This window comes from Macrobrachium nipponense, chromosome 15, assembly GCF_015104395.2.
Source record: "Macrobrachium nipponense isolate FS-2020 chromosome 15, ASM1510439v2, whole genome shotgun sequence".
Lineage (NCBI taxonomy): Eukaryota > Metazoa > Arthropoda > Malacostraca > Decapoda > Palaemonidae > Macrobrachium > Macrobrachium nipponense.
Window position 1 is genome coordinate 63,129,611 of NC_087208.1, and position 19,417 is coordinate 63,149,027.

At 37.0% G+C, this 19,417-nt stretch overlaps 1 protein-coding gene across 10 annotated transcripts in view; it reads left to right on the plus strand.

Moving 5' to 3' along the window:
* LOC135195016 (organic cation transporter protein-like) overlaps positions 1–19,417 on the plus strand; it is a 113,894-nt gene that overhangs the window by 20,878 nt on the left and 73,599 nt on the right. For 6 of the 10 annotated variants that reach the window (XM_064221308.1, XM_064221306.1, XM_064221309.1 and 3 more), the window contains exon 1: positions 14,163–14,294. The exons of 1 other annotated variant lie outside the window; for it this stretch is intronic. The gene's annotated coding sequence lies outside the window, so the exon portion shown is untranslated. Of the gene's footprint in view, positions 1–14,162; positions 14,295–14,589; positions 14,658–18,098; positions 18,119–19,417 lie in introns of those variants that run through there. 3 more of the 10 variants (XM_064221300.1, XM_064221302.1, XM_064221305.1) reach the window with 3 other exon arrangements.

Genomic DNA, 19,417 nt, shown 5'->3' on the forward strand with positions numbered 1-19,417 from the left:
TTCCATGCAACGTAAAATAACATACAAACAAACAACAAACAAAATACCCAGCCACCCTGCCAATCATTCAAAAACCAGTTGTGTGTCCTGAGGGTACCCTCAATTTTGCTTTTTAAATCATTACTTTCATTTGTTGTGACAAAAGTTCTTTGTATAACAAAATTTGAACCCATAACAAATATCGAAGGTGAATCGCGCTAGTCCTAACTTTGAATGAATCACTTAATTAAGATGTCGTGAACCACATCTTCGCGGAGATGCCTTTAAAATAAGTTAAATAATAATTTCTGCTTACTCCCGAGAAATTCCGTAAAACCCCGTGTTCTTCCTTAACTCATTACGTATAAAATATCAGATATTTTGTTCTGATCTGCAAACCACAAAACGTAGCGGGAATTTCTTCTCATAGGTTTGTATGAAATTCCTGACAATGAATGTCAAACTATTAGAATTCTTGTTACTATAGTTTCAGAAATCACAATCTTTTCGCTTACTCGGTGAGTAAGCCTACATAATACTTTGTTGTTGTTGTTGTTGTTCTTGTTGGGGGGGCAGGAAAGTCTGAAAAGGTCTGGAAAAAGTGTTTCGCGTTGAGTTAAAGATACAGGAATTTTAGAGTAGGATATTTATGATTTACTTATTTGAATGAAAAAGTAAAAAATATATAATGTGCATGTTCAACAGTACTGAACATGATTTCTAATAGAATATTGCGAATTTATTTTAATTTTTGTTTGTGAAACCAGGCTCTATTTGACCGTAGATTTTATTTGGCACTGACAATTAATCCATATAACCAGTCCCAAATTTGATCAAGCAGTTTCAGCGGGAATTTAAATTCAAACATCTCTAGTACCAAAATATCTTTTTGTGGGTCTTTAATATCTTTGAACTGCCTAATTGTTAGAATATAACCTCATCGAGTGGCATTGCTCATGTTTCAGCATCCAAGTTCCTCTCAGCTGGCGAAATCTCTTTAAAAATTTGAATGGTTATATTCAGTAACACATCAGAATGTAGGTCTCTTCATTTTTTCATTTATATTCATTTCCATTATTATTCCTCGTTGGCATTACTATAGAACTCCTTCCACTTTTTGTGAACCTATTTATAGGCTGGTTTGCGATTCTCTAACATTACCCGTCATGTCTATTGATCTTAATGTCAGGGTCTGCAGTTTTCCATCACAAAATGTGTCTCTTATCGACGTTACTTAATCCCCTGCCTAAGTTCCTTGTATGGTGCTCTAAGGACTGAGGGTCTTTGCATCCAGTATCTCCAACTTGACTTCTTCAGTGGCTTAGTTTTGTCTTTTCTGCTAACATCCCATATTCAGATACTTTTCTTTCCCCACAGTCTTGGTCTACTTCTGATAAAGATTTTTAGCAGATTCCTACACTCTAAACTAAATTCCTTGCTTAAGGCCCGGTCACACCGCCCGAACGTTGCTGGAGCGTCCCTGGAGCAGTGAAAAAAATTCATCACTCATCACCACTCGTAACCGTTCACCACCGTTAAACATAAGTTCGCCCCCGTTAAAGCAACGCCGTATACGCTCGGTCACCGCTGATGTTTCTCGAGGGGCCCTCCTCACAAACCATTCCTTAAGACCTCAGTATTACCAATATAATGAATCATTTTTCAAGTCCTTTCAACTACTATCGCCTGGGCAGTGTAATTCCAGTATTACACAGAAAAAAAAAACACAATTAAAATATCGTGAAAATGGTAACTTGGGAAAGAATATTTTGCAATGTGAGCAACGTGCAATGTGAGCCAGAACTTAAATGAGCCCATACGCCACTTGTCTTAACTAATTTGTATAATTATTACTTGAAGTAGAATTGTCTTGCAAAGGAAAATGCGATTTTTCTAAATATTGAACCTCAGAAATAAACATTGCACTTTTAAATTCATAAACATCAAATTCCTCGTTGGGAACCACTTGCTTAATTTACCATGGCCTCCGTTAGTGGGTTTTACTTAGGTTCTTGGCAGCGTCCCTTCGTCTCCTAGCTGCAACCCCTTTCATTCATTTTATTGTACCTCCGTCCAGATTCCTTTTCTTTCATCTTACTTTCCACCCTGTCCTAACAATTGATGCACAGTGCAACTGCGATGTCCCCCCGTCCCCTGTTACACCTTTCAAACCTTTCTTTTTTTCTGTCAGTTTTCTTATCAGCGCTGGATAACCTCATAGGTCCCAGCGCTTGGTCCTTGGCCTAAATTCTACATTCTCTTCCATTCACAATTCCAAGACTTTCATGACATCTCCCTGACGCTGAAGTTTAGACCAAGATGAATTGATGCTATATTTCACAGCCAAGCTATTTTTTTTAAATATATTTTTTCTTTAATCCCAGCGGGGATTTTTTTTATTCATTCCACCCCCACCTCGTTATGTGAGGTAAAGACACAAATCTAAGTGTAAGTATCCACTGTTGGGTTTAACCAGTCATGTTACCGTCTTTTTGTTTTTTATCTTTCTGAAATGAGAAAATGGCCTTGATTATTAATACCTAGTAGCGTTACAATTGTTGGTTGGGGAATGAATGTGTCTTTACCATATGCCATAAGGATAGTCTTTTATTATTTTTTTTTTTTTTGCTCTATCACAGTCCTCCAATTCGACTGGGTGGTATTTTTTCTAGATTCCCTTTCAGGGATCTTGGGTTCGTGCCTAGTGTTCCTATGATTATGGGTCCAGTTTCCACTGGCATATTCCATAGCCTTCTTATTTCTGTTTTCAGGTCTTGATACTTTATTATTATTATTATTATTATTATTATTATTATTATTATTATTATTATTATTATTATTATTATTATTATTATTATTATTATTATTTCTTAAAATTGCATGCATTGTACATGGAAAAGAAACTAATGGTTTATCCCCCAACCAGTACAAGTGTTATATAAGCACTGCTCTCTCTCTCTCTCTCTCTCTCTCTCTCTCTCTCTCTCTCTGCCCTATAGAAACATATGTCAGTAGTGTTATCGACGTATAGTCACTGTAAACATATGCTAATGACACACCTGTACGTTTTGAATGTCATAGTAGTATTGAGTAAGGACCCGCCCCATGCTATTTAAGATCATTTCAATAGGCTTGAATTTAGCTGTCAAACTTCTCACGTGTTCTACAAATGAGGCCATTGGTGAGTGTTAGCTTAACGAAAAACGTAATGAAAAGATTAAAATCACTTAATATTTTGTCCTTGGAAACTTAATTGGGTATGTTGTTGTTGTTGTTGTTGGGGTGTAGGAATGGTCTGAAAAGGTGTTTATCGTTGAGTTAAAGATACAGGAATTTTTAGGGTACGATGTTTATGATATATTTATCAGAATGAAAATGGGAAAAAAATAATCATGTGCATATTTAACGGTACAGAAAAATTATTTCTAATAAAATATATCATTTTTAATTTTCGTTGGTGAAACAACGGGCTATCTGTCCATAGAATTTAGCACGTTTTAATTTACTTGATGTACTGAATTTAGAATCTATATTTTTGTTCAATTATTTTGTGTTTCCACTTATAACTGAGAGTATATGAACGTATTCTATTTGTATACTTTTTATTTGATCCTTGTTGTTAGTATGATCAGGACTAAGTATAAGTACTAATTACGAAGACCACTTCACGTTAAGTTAGGAATATAATGTTTGCAACTGTTGTGCCAGTGGAAAATCTTGCACACGTCCCGAGTAAGCTGGAGGGCGGATCACGCCTTGTTTATCTTGTATTTTATGCTCTTGATGCGTCTCTTTTTCATTACTGGGTTGCATACCCTACTATAGTAGATTCACATCATTTGATGTGTAGTCCAGTGCATTTGATGTGTATTCCCGTCCCTAACGACGGTCCTGATTGGCTGTTGATAAGCCAATCACAGGGCTGGAAACTCTCAGTCTCTCTCGAGAATTCACATGGGTAGGATCTATGTTCCACATCTCCTGAGGGATACTTTTGAAGACGTAACCATCAGGAAAGGTGGAACATGGATCTTGCCCATGTGAATTCCGAGAGAGACTGAGAGTTTCCAGTCTTGTGATTGGCTTATTAACAGCCAATCAGGAGCGACGTAAGGAACTGGCCTAGACATCAAATGTACGGTTGATGTGAATCTACTATAGAACCCTAAGGCTTGCATCATCCTGCTTGTCCAACAAGGTTTGCATTTTGGCCAATAATAGTCGGATGAGACGACAGAATGTTATGGGTGAAGTGAGAGATATTTCCAGAGCAGTGTTGACGCGTCGAATTTATCGCACGCTGATGCGGTCAGGAAGGTGAAGAAGATTGTTTAATTTTCGCTTACTTAGGGAGTAAGCCTACAAACTACTTTGTTGTTGTTCTTCTTCTTCTTGTTGGGGGTAGGAAAGGTCTATTTAAAAGCCTAAAATGGTCTGAAAAAGGTGTTTTCGGAATGAGGTTAAGATACAGGAATTTTAGAATAGGATATTTATGATTCGTTCATTAGAATGAAGATGTAAAAAATAAATAATTTGCTAAATAATTTGCGTTTTAAACAGTACAGAACAACTACTTCCAATAAAATATAGCATATTTGTTTTAATTTTCGTTGGTGAAACGACGCGCTATTTGACCGTAGAATTTAGATCGCTTACTTGGGGAGTAAGCCTACAAACTACTTTCTTCTTCTTCTTCTTCTTCTTCTTCTTGGGGGGTAGGAAACCCAATGGAAAAGCCTAAAATGGTCAGAAAAAGGCGTTTTCGGTTTGAGTTAAAGATACAGGAATTTTAGGATAGGATATTTATTATTGTTTATTAGAATGAAAATGTTAGGGATAAAGCACGATGTATAAGGGTGTAAATCGAGTTCAGTTTAAAATTGATAAAACAAAAGCTATAAAAATTAAGACCCCATACTAGTAAAAGTTTTCTTTCTGAATAGAGAGGTATGAAATTTGTCATTATCTTTAGTTACGAGTATATCCAAAAATGCTACCTTGGAGTCGTGTTCTTTTTCTTTTGTGGTAAAAGTGATGTTGTGATAATAAGAATGAGAAAATTCTAAGAAGCGTTCAGCGTCGTGGTCTTGTTTGAAGAAAATAAAAGTATCATCAACATATCTGGCATAGAATAGGGGACGATAGGCTAAGGGACACTCGTGGATTATGTGCTCCTCCAGGAAGCACATTAAGATGTTGGCGAACGTATGCCCGGGAGAAGAACCCGTGGTCATTCCTTCTATTTGTCTGAAAAGAACATCATTAAAAGTAAAGGCCGTGTTCTAAAAACATCTTGAAATGGGGCGACTAGAATTGATACAATGAACCAGGCTCAGGGGCGGGAAAAAGTTTGTCCAAAATTTTATCTTTGGTTTCTCTGACCGGTATATTAGCGCGTCAGTGGCGTGATCGGTATGGTTTTGACCTGCCACTTCGGTTGCCGCGAGTTCGATTTTCGGGCATTCCATTGATGGGTGAGAGATGTGTATTTCTTGTGACAGAAGTTCACTCTCGACGTGTTTCGGAAGTCACGTAAAGCCGTTGGTCCCTTTGCTGAATAACCACTGGTTCCATGCAACGTTAAAACACCATGCAGACAAACAAACTGACCGGTATATTGGTGAATAACGACTCTAGTACACCAAAGCTTGCTATGAAAAGGTCAGAATCCTGTGGAAGAATGCGTTGTTTAAACTGTTAGCTACGGTATACTTGTTAGTGGTCAGGGGCTCTAATAGGGGAACATGAAATTTAGCCAATTTGTAATTTGGAATTCTATAGGAGGTAGGAGGCTAATATAGGGCGAAAGGGGACTTTGAGTAGACCATACGAAATTCCAAAAGAGGAACCTGTAAACAAAATGATCATGGTATGTGTTCTCGCCAATGATGTTCTCATTCTCAAAAGAAATTTGTTGATCTTGTCTTCAATTCTAAAGGTATTGTGATAATTTGGGAGACCAATTTCTTCAAATTTAGTAGGGTCATTTAAGATTTGGGTCATTTTGTTGACGTATTCCTATTTGTCTAAGATGACAGCTCCCCTCCCTTTATCAGGCTTCGTAATCACTAAATCATCAAAGTTCAGGTGGAAAGATAAATTATTGAATGGCATGAAGGAAAAGGGTCTAAAAGAGAGGAAGATGTACAGGACAGAGGACGTTGGAGAAGGCTGACTAGAAACAGCGACCTCATATAAAAATGGGAAAAGCTGAAGGCAAAGAAGAAGAAGAAGAAGTAATAATTAAATCATAACCCTTGGACAGCAGAGTTTTGAGTGTTTCGTAATCGTTCTTATTGAAAAAAAGGGGCCCAGTGTGTTTTTAATTCAGAAAAAGCTCTATGTGTTACAACCATCTATTCATTTTGTAAAAGGCTGAGATCAGCACACAATTTCAGATTTTTCAGGCGGTGGAATAATGTATCAAGGGGCAGGTAGGTAGAAATGGCAGAACGTAGGTTTATAATTAGGGAGGCAACATTCTAATCCAAAAGACAAAAGGAATTCCTCACGTTTAGATAAAAAAATATTTAGAAAAATTAAAAACAGTTTTGTTGTATCCATGAAATCTTAGGTAAGTTAATTCATGGCTACAACAAAACCGTTTTTAATTTTGTTTCCAATGCCTTTAAGATATATGTATATATATATATATATATTATATATATATATATATATATATATATATAATATATATATATATATATATATATATATATGTGTGTGTGTGTGTGTGTGTGTGTGTGTACTTACTACTATATTTTATATTTTAACTCCTTAAACAAGGATGAATCCCCTGGACAGAAAACTCCACAACTTTAGCGCCAGCTTAAACACACACACACAAACTTGCTTAATGGTCTAAGGCCCATCCATTCAGTCAATATTTTTATATTATCTCCTCCTCCTCGTTAAACTATATACTTTTAACTTCTTATCTTGGCCATGAGAACAATTTAGATTTAATATCGTGAAGTACTTTGGTGTAAATGGTGACCAACCGCGCTCTGAAAAAATTTACTGGAGATAGAAACTGGTAAAACCCAAGGCCCAGAGAGTATTCTCTAGACTTTGGAAAAACTGAAAACCTGACGGGAACTGAAAATTCCAGTCACTTCTATAATTGTATTAGTTGGTACTACGCGAGTTTGTCAGTTGGTACTACGCGAGTCGGTCAGACTACAAGCGGAGCCGGTAGGAGACACGCTTGTATCCTTTGCTCGTCTAAGTTGCAACCCAAAATCAGGACTTTCGTACGATTTTCTCTCGATTCCAAACCCAGCCACCTCGGGGTTTAAAACCAAGGAGGTTAGATTTATGGAAACTCCCTGACTCGGATTTGGTGAAGCTACCACTGGCCATCATTTTGACATTTATGCGAGTTGTGAGAATCTATTTTTATTCGCATTTAGGTGGCTAATTGACATTTAAGAAAAAAATCATTGTAAAACGAGCAGCTCAGCTCTAAGTGAATCAGGAGCATAATCTATGCCGTTTTGTCTCGGGGAAAAATACTTTGATAATTAGGGTTATAACCCCCCCTCCCCCTCCAACTCTTCTCATGCAGATCACACCTTTTTCTCATTACCTTCCTTAATCTCCTATGTAGAGAAAAATGTGAATGCGTGTGCTCTTGAATCTCAAAAGGTCAATGGAAGGTCTCCGATACTAGTGGGTGACTGACTGTCTTGAGAATGAATGAAAACAAATGGATCAATTTGTTGGAAAGAAAACGAGTCGTCCAACGTCTGTTATCGGCCTTAAGCCAAAGAAGAAAACGGAGATGACTCTCTCTCTCTCTCTCTCTCTCTCTCTCTCTCTCTCTCTCTCTCTCTCTCTCTCTCTCTCTCTACTTGCATCCATAGGTGTTATCTTTCTTTCCCTTTTTTTCTCCCCCTCATCGAGTTCACCTTCTCTCTCTCTCTACTCTCTCCCCCTTCATCGGAGTCTACACCTCTCTCTCTCTCTCTCTCTCTCTCTCTCTCTCTCTCTCTCTCTCTCTCTCTCTTTTAATTTGTTCATTGGACTTCCAACAAATTATTTTATATTTCAATTTAATGTATTTTTTAGACGGGCTTTTTTGTATTGTGTACATGGTAATACAATATAAGATATAGATACACAATATTTAAGATATTTTTGTATTCTTAAAGCTTGGAAAAGTTAACGGTTTTTCTTAGATGAAAATATTGAGGCTAAAATTGCATAATGCCAAGAATTTAACATTGTGGTTAATTCGTGATATTTTATCAGTACTTGGCAACCGGTTAATTCTAGTTTCAGCTAGGTTGAATTTCTGTGTGTGTGTGTGTGCGTGTGTGTCGGATGCTGCTGTGACGTAATTGGTAGTAGTAGCTGTCTTTATTCAACATGCAGTGATGCAAACGCTACGTAATCAGGCAGTTGAGAGACATGGCTGTGCATTTAGTCGATAAAGCTGCTTAAAGGGTAAACGTATATAGTTTAGGTCTAAGAGAATTTTATACACTTCAATTTGATAAACGGTACAGTCACTGTATTTTATAGATTGTTGGACGACAACACCTGAGGTATTGGGGTGGCTGGCCGTGGGGTAATCTTTGGTGTATGACTTTCTTGGGGGTGCAACTTGTCTGTGTCTTACCGCACACACGTCACAGCCAGGTTGAATACAAGTCAGCGACTTGATGGTAGTCGTAACCAGTGCATTATCCAATTTTTTCTCTCTCTCTCCATTTATGGCCGTCGACTTATAAGTGCCTCAGTGGCGTGATCGGTATGGTTGATTCTTGGGCATTCCATCGAGGTGTGAGAGATGTGTATTTCTGGTGATAGAAGTTCACTCTCGACGTGGTTCGGAAGTCACGTAAAGCCGTTGGTCCCGTTGCTGAAAAACCACTGGTTACATGCAACGTTAAAACACCATACAAACAAAATAAACAAAACTTGTTTTAGACTTGTTTGGGATAAGTACTTAAAGATATAAGTATAATATATATATATATATATATATATATATATATATATATATATATATATATATATGAAACTCCTGTTAAACTTATTTATTTACTTATCTTTTTCTTTCCTTTTTATTATACTATTACGTCGTCAATAACCTAGATGTTGTGGCGCCAGCTTTAGTATCCATAAATCTATCAGTTCTGAGACAGCAAAGATCGCAGAAAATAGTTGGGACTAGATAAAGCAAGCCTTGGGTAGATTGTTCAAGGCGTCACATAGAGCAGTGAAGTTCAAAACTGGTTTTTAACTGAGAGTGAAAGAAAACACTTGGGGAAAAATCTGACAAATCACATAAAAATAACAACTTTACTCTGTTTTTTCCCATCTGTCCATCCGCCTGTGGTGTTTGCGCATGGTAACACTGCGTCCCGGGCTTTAAATAATATCCTTTTTCGAATATTAACGGTGTAATTTGCGTACAGTAAATTATTAAAACACTTTTCAGTTGCAAATGTACACCCTGATATCCTTTTATTTACCTAAAACTTACACATAGCTTAACTATTTAAAGCCCGGGACGCAGTGTTACCATGCGAAAACACTACAGGCGGAGGACAGATGGAAAAAAACAGAATATAGGCAACAGTTAGCCAGTGTGCCCCAAAGCTTGAGTGGTGACACCTGCCAAAGCCTGCAACTGGTGACATTGTGACATTAGATGCTTCTTACCGTTTGTCCCACCTAAAGTCTTGACATAAGGGGAAAAACATCCAGGTTTGACAGAGCCATTGTATTTGGCTGAATGTTAGCTTGCTGATGGGATTTCATAATTCAGGAGGTATTGTATAAGTGCTTTAAACTGTCGGACTTCGTAAAGCTATAGTCAGAAATATATATAGGATTTGAGTGTCCGAAATTTAGGTGCATTTTCCTGCACTATAAAATGGTTACTTAAACATATCAGATTAAAGAAGCAAATTATTCAGTTTCGTAGGAGTGAAATGTTACTTTCTTGATGAAATCATTACCACTACTACTACTAATACTACGAGTAGTAGTACTAGTACTATAGTAGATTCACATCAACCGTGCATTTGATGTCTAGGCCAGTCACAGGGCTGGAAACTCTCTCGAGAGAGTTCACATAGACAGGATGTATGTTCCACCTTTCCTGAGGGATGCTTTGAAAAGACGCATCCCTCAGGAGAGGTGGAACATAGATCCTCCCCATGTGAACTCTCGAGAGAGACGGAGAATTTCCAGCCCTGTGATTGGCTTATCAGCAGTCAATCAGGAGCGTCGTAAGGGACTGGCCTAGACCTCAAATGCACGGTTGATGTGAATCTACTATAGTACTAGCACTGCTTAAAATGTACGCACAATATGGAACAAGTAAAAAAAGTATAGTCAATAGAAGCGTAGTAATCCAACCTTCAAACATTTCGCAGAAAGCCAATGATAAACATCGCACGGAAATGTTAAACTCAAGTTGAGTGAGGGGCCGTTGCTTGAATTACTCGACCTTGAATAATTACAACATCACAATTCTTTGTTGTCAGAAGAGAGGTTCGAGCAACGGGACTCCCGTATTTGGCTCGCCGAGACACTTACTAGTCACAACCCCTTCAGTGACTGGGTTGGCAAACGTTTGTCCTATTCATAGAACAGGAGATCGCTTTCATAGTTTACGTGCAGAATATCATCTCTATTCATAGCGCTTTGTTTCAGAGAGATGTCGGTTCTCAAGAGTGAAAGTTATTAAAAGACTCGTGGCTGTTGGATAAGTTTTTATCATATGCAAAGTGCGCGATGTTCTTTTAGTTATCTTTGAATATTTTACTATTAAACGCCAATGTGCACAATAAATTTATTAAAACAAAATCTCTCTCTCTCTCTCTCTCTCTCTCTCTCTCTCTCTCTCTCTCTCTCTGATGCACATTGTGTTTTATGTGATGGGATTATTTTTCAACAAAGTTCAAGAATAAAAAAAAAATTTTCAACTAAAATAAAAAGACTCCATATTATTTTAAACTAAAATTGTCTCTAAAAACCGCCATTTTATTTAAACCAAAATGTTATTTAAAACCCGCCATTTTATTTAAAGTAGAATTTTCCTGTTTAATGGAGTGGCTCAATCTTGTATGATTAACGGACTGCGGTGGTCATTAGCGTTCACGTAAACTAGCAATTCCGGTTATATGAGCTGCTGTTTCTTAAGTGCGTAAATTAATGTGTAAATGAACATGCAAATGAGAACGAACCCAACTTGGAATACTACGCGATACAAGAACCTCAATTGAAATTTATGAGACCAGCAGCAAAAACTGACGATAAAAGGGAAAGGGATATTATGCAGCAATATTTTTGCGAGATTTCATGGCCTGGCAGTTTTTGCTATTAGATTCTTTTTTTTTTTTTTACTAATAATAGGTTGGAAGGTTGTGCCGATAAATAATCATAACAATAATTATTAGTATAATTTATTTATTTATTTATTTATTTGTCTATCACAGTCATCCTATTCGACTGGGTGGTTTTCATAGTGTGCGATTCCGTGATGAATCCTGTCTCCTTTAGAAGTCCATCGCTTTTCTTACTATGTGTGCTGTTTCTAGTAGCACACTCTTCTGCGTGAGTCCTGGAGCTACTTCGCTATCTAGTTTTTCCGGGTTCTTTTTCAGGGATCTCGGGATCGTGCCCAGTGTTCCTATGGCATATCCCTTATCCTTCTTATTTCTGTTTGCAGGTCTTTATAAGTATCGATTTTTTCTCTTCATTTCTTATCTACTCTGGTGTTCCATGGTATGACGACATCATTGAGTGATAATTTCTTCTTGGTTTTGTCAATCGACCTCACGTCTGTTCTATTAGCACTTAACACCCTGCTCTGATACCATAATCTCAGAGGATCTTTGCCTGATCGTTTTCTATCACTCTCCTAGGTTGGTGTTCGTACCACTTATTACTGCAAGGTAGCTGGTGTGTCGTGCATAGGCTCCAGTTGGAAGGCGTTTGCTACTGAATCATGCCTCTTTTTGTACTGGTTCTGTGTGGTTTATGGTCTCGTTTTTCATATTGCACTTCCTGCATATGGGTGAGATATTATTTCCATCTATTGTTTCATTGGGCATATCTGGTTTTTAGGGCCTGATCTTGTGCCGCTGCTAGCATTCCTTCTGTTTCCTTCTTGAGTTCTCCATCTATAGCGATTGCCGTGTTTGATCGCTGGCCAGTTCTTTAGTCTGTCTCCGCGCATTGGTTTGCTGTGACATTCCTCCGTTTTGTTTTTCATTCTTCTGTCTATGCATATTTATTGGTCTTCTTCTACTTTTATCAGTCCTTTTTATTCCAAACTGCATCCTGATGTTCCCAGATACAATCCTTACAGTCAGGATTAGGGTATCTATTTCCTTGATGCCGTCATGAACATCAGATGGTTAATTCTGTTGCCACATTTCTTGAGTCGGTACCCAGCATCCACCTGCCGCAGTATTTTTGTCATGGGAATCATTATTAGTATTATGTCTTCCCAGTACGATAATTTCACTTCTTTATTGTTTGGTGTTAATCATAATGATAAAAATTGTAACTAACACCACCGACACACGTAGATTTTAGTTATTGTTCTAAGTCAATAAGTAATGGCTTGGCACATTTTTGCTGATGAAGTATTATTATAATTATTATATATATATATATATATATATATATATATATATATATATATATATATATATATATATATAGTCTATCACAGTCCTCCACTTCGACTGGGTGGTATTTAAAGTGGGGGATTCCGGGTTGCATCCTGCCTCCATATGAGTCCATCACCTTATTATTATTATTATTATTATTATTATTATTATTATTATTATTATTATTAATACCTCCTAGCTAGTTAATACTTTAACCACTTTGTCAAAGTTTGTAATAATGATAATAATACGGAGCCAAACCATTACTTGTTGACTTAAAATCATAATTAAAATCAACGATCGTTATTATTATTATTATTATTATTATTATTATTATTATTATTATTATTATTATTATTATTATTAGCAGCGTATTCTCGCTATCGCTCGCATTTGCTAGTTCCCATATCCGTACAATACCCATACTCGTACCCATATCTGTATCAAACCCATACCTATACCGATACTCATACCTGTACCAACACCCATACCATACCATACCATTACCATATCCATCCCCATACTCATACCATACCCATACCATACCATACCATCTCATACCTTCCGGCTAATATATATATATATATATATATATATATAGATATATATTATATATATATACATATATATATATATATATATATATACTGACCATATCTTGAAAGACGTCTTCGCACCTCCAGAATTCCTTCGAAGCAATCCTCAGCGCCTGGGGCATTCCTAAACGGAACGCAGGTGGTTCATAGTCACCACATGAGGTTAATTAAACACTTCATAACATTGTAAAGGCCAAGCAAGTTACATTTTGATTTGAAAAACTGTACATTACTTTTATATTTAAAAAAAAAATATCCTTACAAATCTATAAACATTTTGTTAATAGTACTGATCTCACATCCTGTCTCTTCATGAAACGTGGAAAAGGAAAGGGGGAAGAGGAGGTAAATGGGAAGAGCTAAGTGGAAAAGGGATTATCGCTTTTCCATGAGGAAGTTGAGGTCCCGGGATGAGGGCGGGAGGGGGGGGGTGGGGGGGGGCGGGCGGTGTTTAGGGACAACCCTGCTGCAAGGTTGGGGGTAAACCGGTTTTTGGAGTGGGGAGAGGGAGTGAAGTGGGAGGTTAGGGACACACACACACACACACAGAAAAGCAGCCAAGGAAACTAATGTAATAATATAGATTATTACCTCCCAGTTATACAATTCGTTCATCCCTCTATTAACGTTTGCAATAATAATAGTAATAATAATAATAAGAAGAAGAAGAAGAAGAAGAAGAGGAAAAAACAGATTTTAGTTGTCATTTTAAACCGACAAGTAATAGTAATAGTAATAATAATAATAACAACAACAACGCATCGGAACGACAAAGGCGACTGGCATCCGAAGTAGACGTCAAAGATGGCATTGAAGGGTGATAAGGATCTTCCCACCGGGTGTTCGCTATGCGTGGCCGGCCCATTGTGTGTGTGTGTGTGGATGTAATTTGGCACCATTGCAACAGGGTCGCGACGCTTCTCGTCCCCCTCTTGAGAGGGGAGCCACACGGCATTTTCCCCTCAGTCACGATTTATGGAGTGCGTTGGTTACATGCACGTTACATAGCAGTGGGTCCTTGCCTCCACGTTGAGTCGGTGAGGGGGAATTTTCCGCTTGTGAGGAGACGGGTGGTTGTGTGGTAGGCTTTTTGAAATTTCGTTTGTGTTCAGTGTTTTTTTTTTTTTCTTTCTTTCTTTTATCCAGGTATGACTACCTTGTGTAACTTGCATTGACGTGTTTCATTGATTTAATGGTTGGGTTTTCTCCCTTCACTTGCTTGCGTCATCGGATTTGTTTTTTTAGTAACTTTAGCATACTTTATAAAGTTTGAATCGATGTTGCCTAAAGGATGGAGACTTCCCTTCCTTCTGTAAAGACAGAGTAAATAAATAAGAAAATCAGTTGATATTACAAATAAACTTCGCACATTCCAGCCATCGCGCGTTTCCGTCGTGACTGAATCTCCAATATTAGAACAATTCATCATATGCTTCAATCGCTGGTATGTTGAAATTGGCACTCAGTTTGGTATATTAAGAAGGTCAGTGGTGCCATTGACGTAATCTGGCTTGGTAGGGGTTTTCTGAGAAGTGAATGTTACTTGGTATGCTTGTAATTCCTCTCTGGTCTCAGTTTTTACCCCAAGACAGAAGTAGTCTGTTATGTAACTGTGATTATCTGTCATATGATTGCGTAGTGTGTAGATTCCTGTGACGTCTAGAACAGTATTTCGATCTCGCCAAATCAGTCCCCTAGGGGTTACACTGTAGGCATTGCTAAATGTTCTTTGCAGTATCCCTTCGGCCCCTAACTGCAACCCCTTTCATTTCGTTTACTGCATCCCCGTTCATATTATCTTCCTTCTTGCTATTCACCCTCTCCTAACAATTATTTCACAATGCAACTGATAGGTTTTCCTCCTGTTTTACACCTTTCAGACTTACCTACTCTCAATTTCCTTTCCAGCGTGGAATGACCTCATAGGTCCCAGCTCCTGGCCTTTGGCCTAAACTCTATAATTTCATTCCATTCCTCACCAAATCAATGTACATTTGACATGCACTGAATTCGTAACATCTTTAATCCCTAAGACGTTTGGACACATTTTGAACGAAAACTTTTAGTATATATAATGCCAATATTTGGATTTGAGGTTTTCGAATGAAAACAACCAAAAGTATTAAAGGAACTTTGCATTTACTTTCCATAGTGGCCTGTAAGTTTTCATTGTCTAGTGAATGCCCTGAAATCTTTCCCTCAATTCAAAGAAGCATAGTTTTATTAGATATAACCTTCTGTGCGTGTGCGTGTATATATATCTTTAGGGTTGGTTGCTGCAGAGACTAAGTGATCCATCTTTGCAAATCCTCATTAAACGATTAAATTATTAGCAAGGTTTGCCTTCAAACATCATTTTCCCGAGTCATCCTCAGTTAATTGTAATTTAAGAGATATGGGGTTCCTGGAGGTGGCAGTTACTGTGATGATGCTGTTAAAAATGCTGTCGTTGACGTGATTGCTGTTGGGGAGTTGCGTTAGAAATGTCCAGTTTCATATGGACGCAGCGTCTCTAATTTTAAGTCAGGCCATTTATTTATTTATTTATTTTATTTTATTTTAATTTTTATTTTTTTGCTTTTCACAAGTCAGGCCATTTATTTATTTTAATTTGATTTTTTTGCTTTTCACAAGTCAGGCCATTTATTTATTTATTTATTTATTTTTTGGCTTCTCACAAGTCAGGCCATTTACTTATTTATTTATTTTAATTTAATTTTTTTTCTTCTCACAAGTCAGGCCATTTATTTATTTATTTGTTTATTTAATTTTATTTGTTTTTTTTTTTTTGTTGGCTTTGCTCACAACCAGGCCATTTATTTATTTTTATTTAAATTTATTTTTATTTTTACTTCTCACAGGTCCAGCCATTTATTATTTATTTGATTTTATTTATTTATTTATTTAATTTATTTATTTTTATTTCCTTCTCACAGGTCAGGCCATTTATTTATTTATTTATTTATTTATTATTTATTTATTTATTTATTTATTTAGTTATTATTTATTTTTATTGCTTCTCACATGTCAGGCCAGTTATTTATTTATTTATTTATTTGTTTATTTAATTTTAATGGTTTTTTTATTCTCTTTATTTATTTATTTTACTTTATTTTATTTTTTTGCTTCTCACAAGTCAGGCCATTTATTTATTTATTTATTTCTAATTTTAATTTTTTTTTTGCTTCTCACAAGTCAGGGCCATTTCTAATTTTTAATTTTTTTTTTCTTCTCATCAGGCCATTTATTTATTTATCTATTTATTTATTTAATTTTAATTTTTTTTTTTTTTGCTTCTCACAAGTCTTTGACATTTGGGCATTATGTGTAAATAAAACTGCAATTATAGCTGAATATTTATAAAAGAGCAGTGTTTTCACAATCTTTAGCTTTTGCTTTCATATGGTCACATCACTTCAGTTCCAAACCTTTTGCAGAGATCTTGCTCTGCGTATACCGTGAATATCCTTTTCTTTCGTCTTCATGTCGTCATACACATTTGCTTTACAATTCTTGTGTAAATCAGTCACTCCCTGTATAACCACTGGTTCCATGCAACGTAAAAACACCATACTAACAAACAAAAACAAAAACCACTCTGTCTACTGGTGACCTTAGATCCGACCCTCAGATCTCATGGCCTTTCCGAGAGGTTCCCGGAAAGGTTCTTCGTGGCTAGGTTTATTTCTTCGTTGGACGAGTGGTTTTGGTGTTCGCCTACCAGTCTGGTAGTCCGAAGTTCGATTCCCCGCTCGGCCAATGCGGAAACAGGAATTTATTTCTGGTGATAGAATTTCATTTCTCGATATCATGTGGTACGGATCCCACAATAAGCTGTAGGTCCCGTTGCTACGAAACCACGTAAATGAAAATCTAATCCTTCGGGCCAGCACTAGGAGAATTGTTAATCAGCTCAGTGTCTGGTTAACCTAACATATACTTAACTAATTAGGTTGGGTCCCAGTGCCTTCCTTCCATCCCTCATTTTGTATTTTTCCATGACGTCTTTCATAAGGAGACAAGTTGTATACTCGAAATCTTATTATAATTATCATTATTATTATTATTTTTTTTTTTTTTTTGCTCTATCACAGTCCTCCAATTCGACTGGGTGGTATTTATAGTGTGGGGTTCCGGGTTGCATCCTGCCTCCTTAGGAGTCCATACTTTTCTTACTATGTGCGCCGTTTCTAAGATCACACTCTTTTGCATGAGTCCTGGAGCTACTTCAGCCTCTAGTTTTTCTAGATTCCTTTTCAGGGATCTTGAGATCGTGACTAGTGTTTCCTATGATTATGGTACAATTTCCACTGGCATATCCCATATTCCTTCTTATTTCCCTATTTCAGATCTTCCTGGTTCTAGTTGCAGTCAAGTTGCTCATATAATCGCCATTTAAGGCTAGGCTCACACGTAGTACCACAACATAACCACACCACACCATAAACCAGTGTTATAGTGTGGGCAGTTGGTTAGTCATATATATATATATATATATATATATATATATATATATATATATATATATATATATATTAAAAAAAAAAAAAAAAGCTTGTTAATACTCAAACGAGCCAATTACAGAAGGCGATTTCGAGCGCTGTCGCAATGAGTGAATGGTATGACCCACAAAACTGTAGTCGTGGGTAGTTGAGCATAACTCTCACAGTTCCGAAGTAAGAACCAGTGGCTGCCGACGGTGAATCCTGCCGTTTCGTTGCTATGGAAACGACTGAAGATTCGTTTGTTTATAGAAAGGATGTGGAATTCACCTTCCATGCATTTAGGATTATTTTTCTGATGGTTATAGTAACCAAACTGAAGCGGCAAAGGCACAGGCAAGCCTTTGCTGCAGATTTTATGACGATTTTGAAGGCGGGGACAAGAAAGACAAGAATGAGTGTGGTAAGTGCAATTTATTAAACAAGTATACTTTATGATGATTATATAGTATCATGTATAAATACAATGCTTTCATAAGTACGTCTAAAGTGAAGAACAGCACAATCTGCAATATTTACGATAAATGTAAATCTATAAAAGATATTACTCATATTTTCAGAAGCGGAGAACAGTTAATTTGGCCTTTTAAGAAGCATAAATGCATTTCATTCATCATTACGAGTCTAGTCTGATGAACCTCATGAAGACCAAGTGGCATTTTTTTTTATTATTTTAACCTTTTTTTTTATAATAACCCCCTTCAGGAGGTATTCCTTCCTTAGGATAGGTTTTTATGATGCATAAACTTCGTAAAAAAATGTTGGTTCAAATAAAAAAAATGGCACCTATTCCCTATGTGGCTCATTAGCCATAAAGATAAATAGAATGCATTTTTGATGCTTAAACGGCCATATTAATAGTAGTAGTTCTACACTTCTAAGATAATACCAAAATTTGTGTCTGCCTATACTGACCAGACAGTTCACCCTCTGGACTTGTAAAGTAATCGGCATATTTGCCTCCGAGTTCACTGACCTAGAGAGAGAACGAACGCATGAATGATAGGAGTTTGAAACGATGTATAATTTATTTAAGGAATACCTCGTGTAACGACTAAGCGAGTAGCTAACATTGATTTTCAGTGATCACACGCTAACATACAATCCAGCCAAAAATGAACTTGGGCGCTAATGTACAAAACCTCGTTGTCATGTCTCTGGGATTGTTTTCTTAGAACTTGAATGTTTTTCAGTGCTCTTTATTTTGTTCTGTTTACTCATTCTCAGCTGACGTCATGTGTAATCCTTGCGTTTCTCTCTCTCTCTCTCTCTCTCTCTCTCCGACGAGAGTTCAATGTGTACGATGAATTTAACAAGTGGATCTTGGCTTGTATGACCGGTATTCTTATGATTTACTTTTGCATATTGTAGCGCGTATTCACAGCCGCGTTTATTTTATCATCTCGTTTGTGGGGGGGCGGGGGGGGGGGGTTTGCTTGGCTGTAAGCACTGTAAGCATTACTTAAGATTCACTGCAGCGTCCGTTCGGCCCTTACTTGCAACCCCTTTCGTTTTTTTTACTGTACCTCCGTTCATATTCTCTTCCAATTTACTTTTCACCCTCTCCTAATAGTTGTTTCTTAGTGCAGCTGCGATGGTTTAACCCCTGTTAACACCTGTCAGACCTTCTTCACTCGCAATTTTTCCTCTCACCGCTGAATGACCCCACAGGTCTCAGCGCTTGACCTTTGGCCTTGATGTT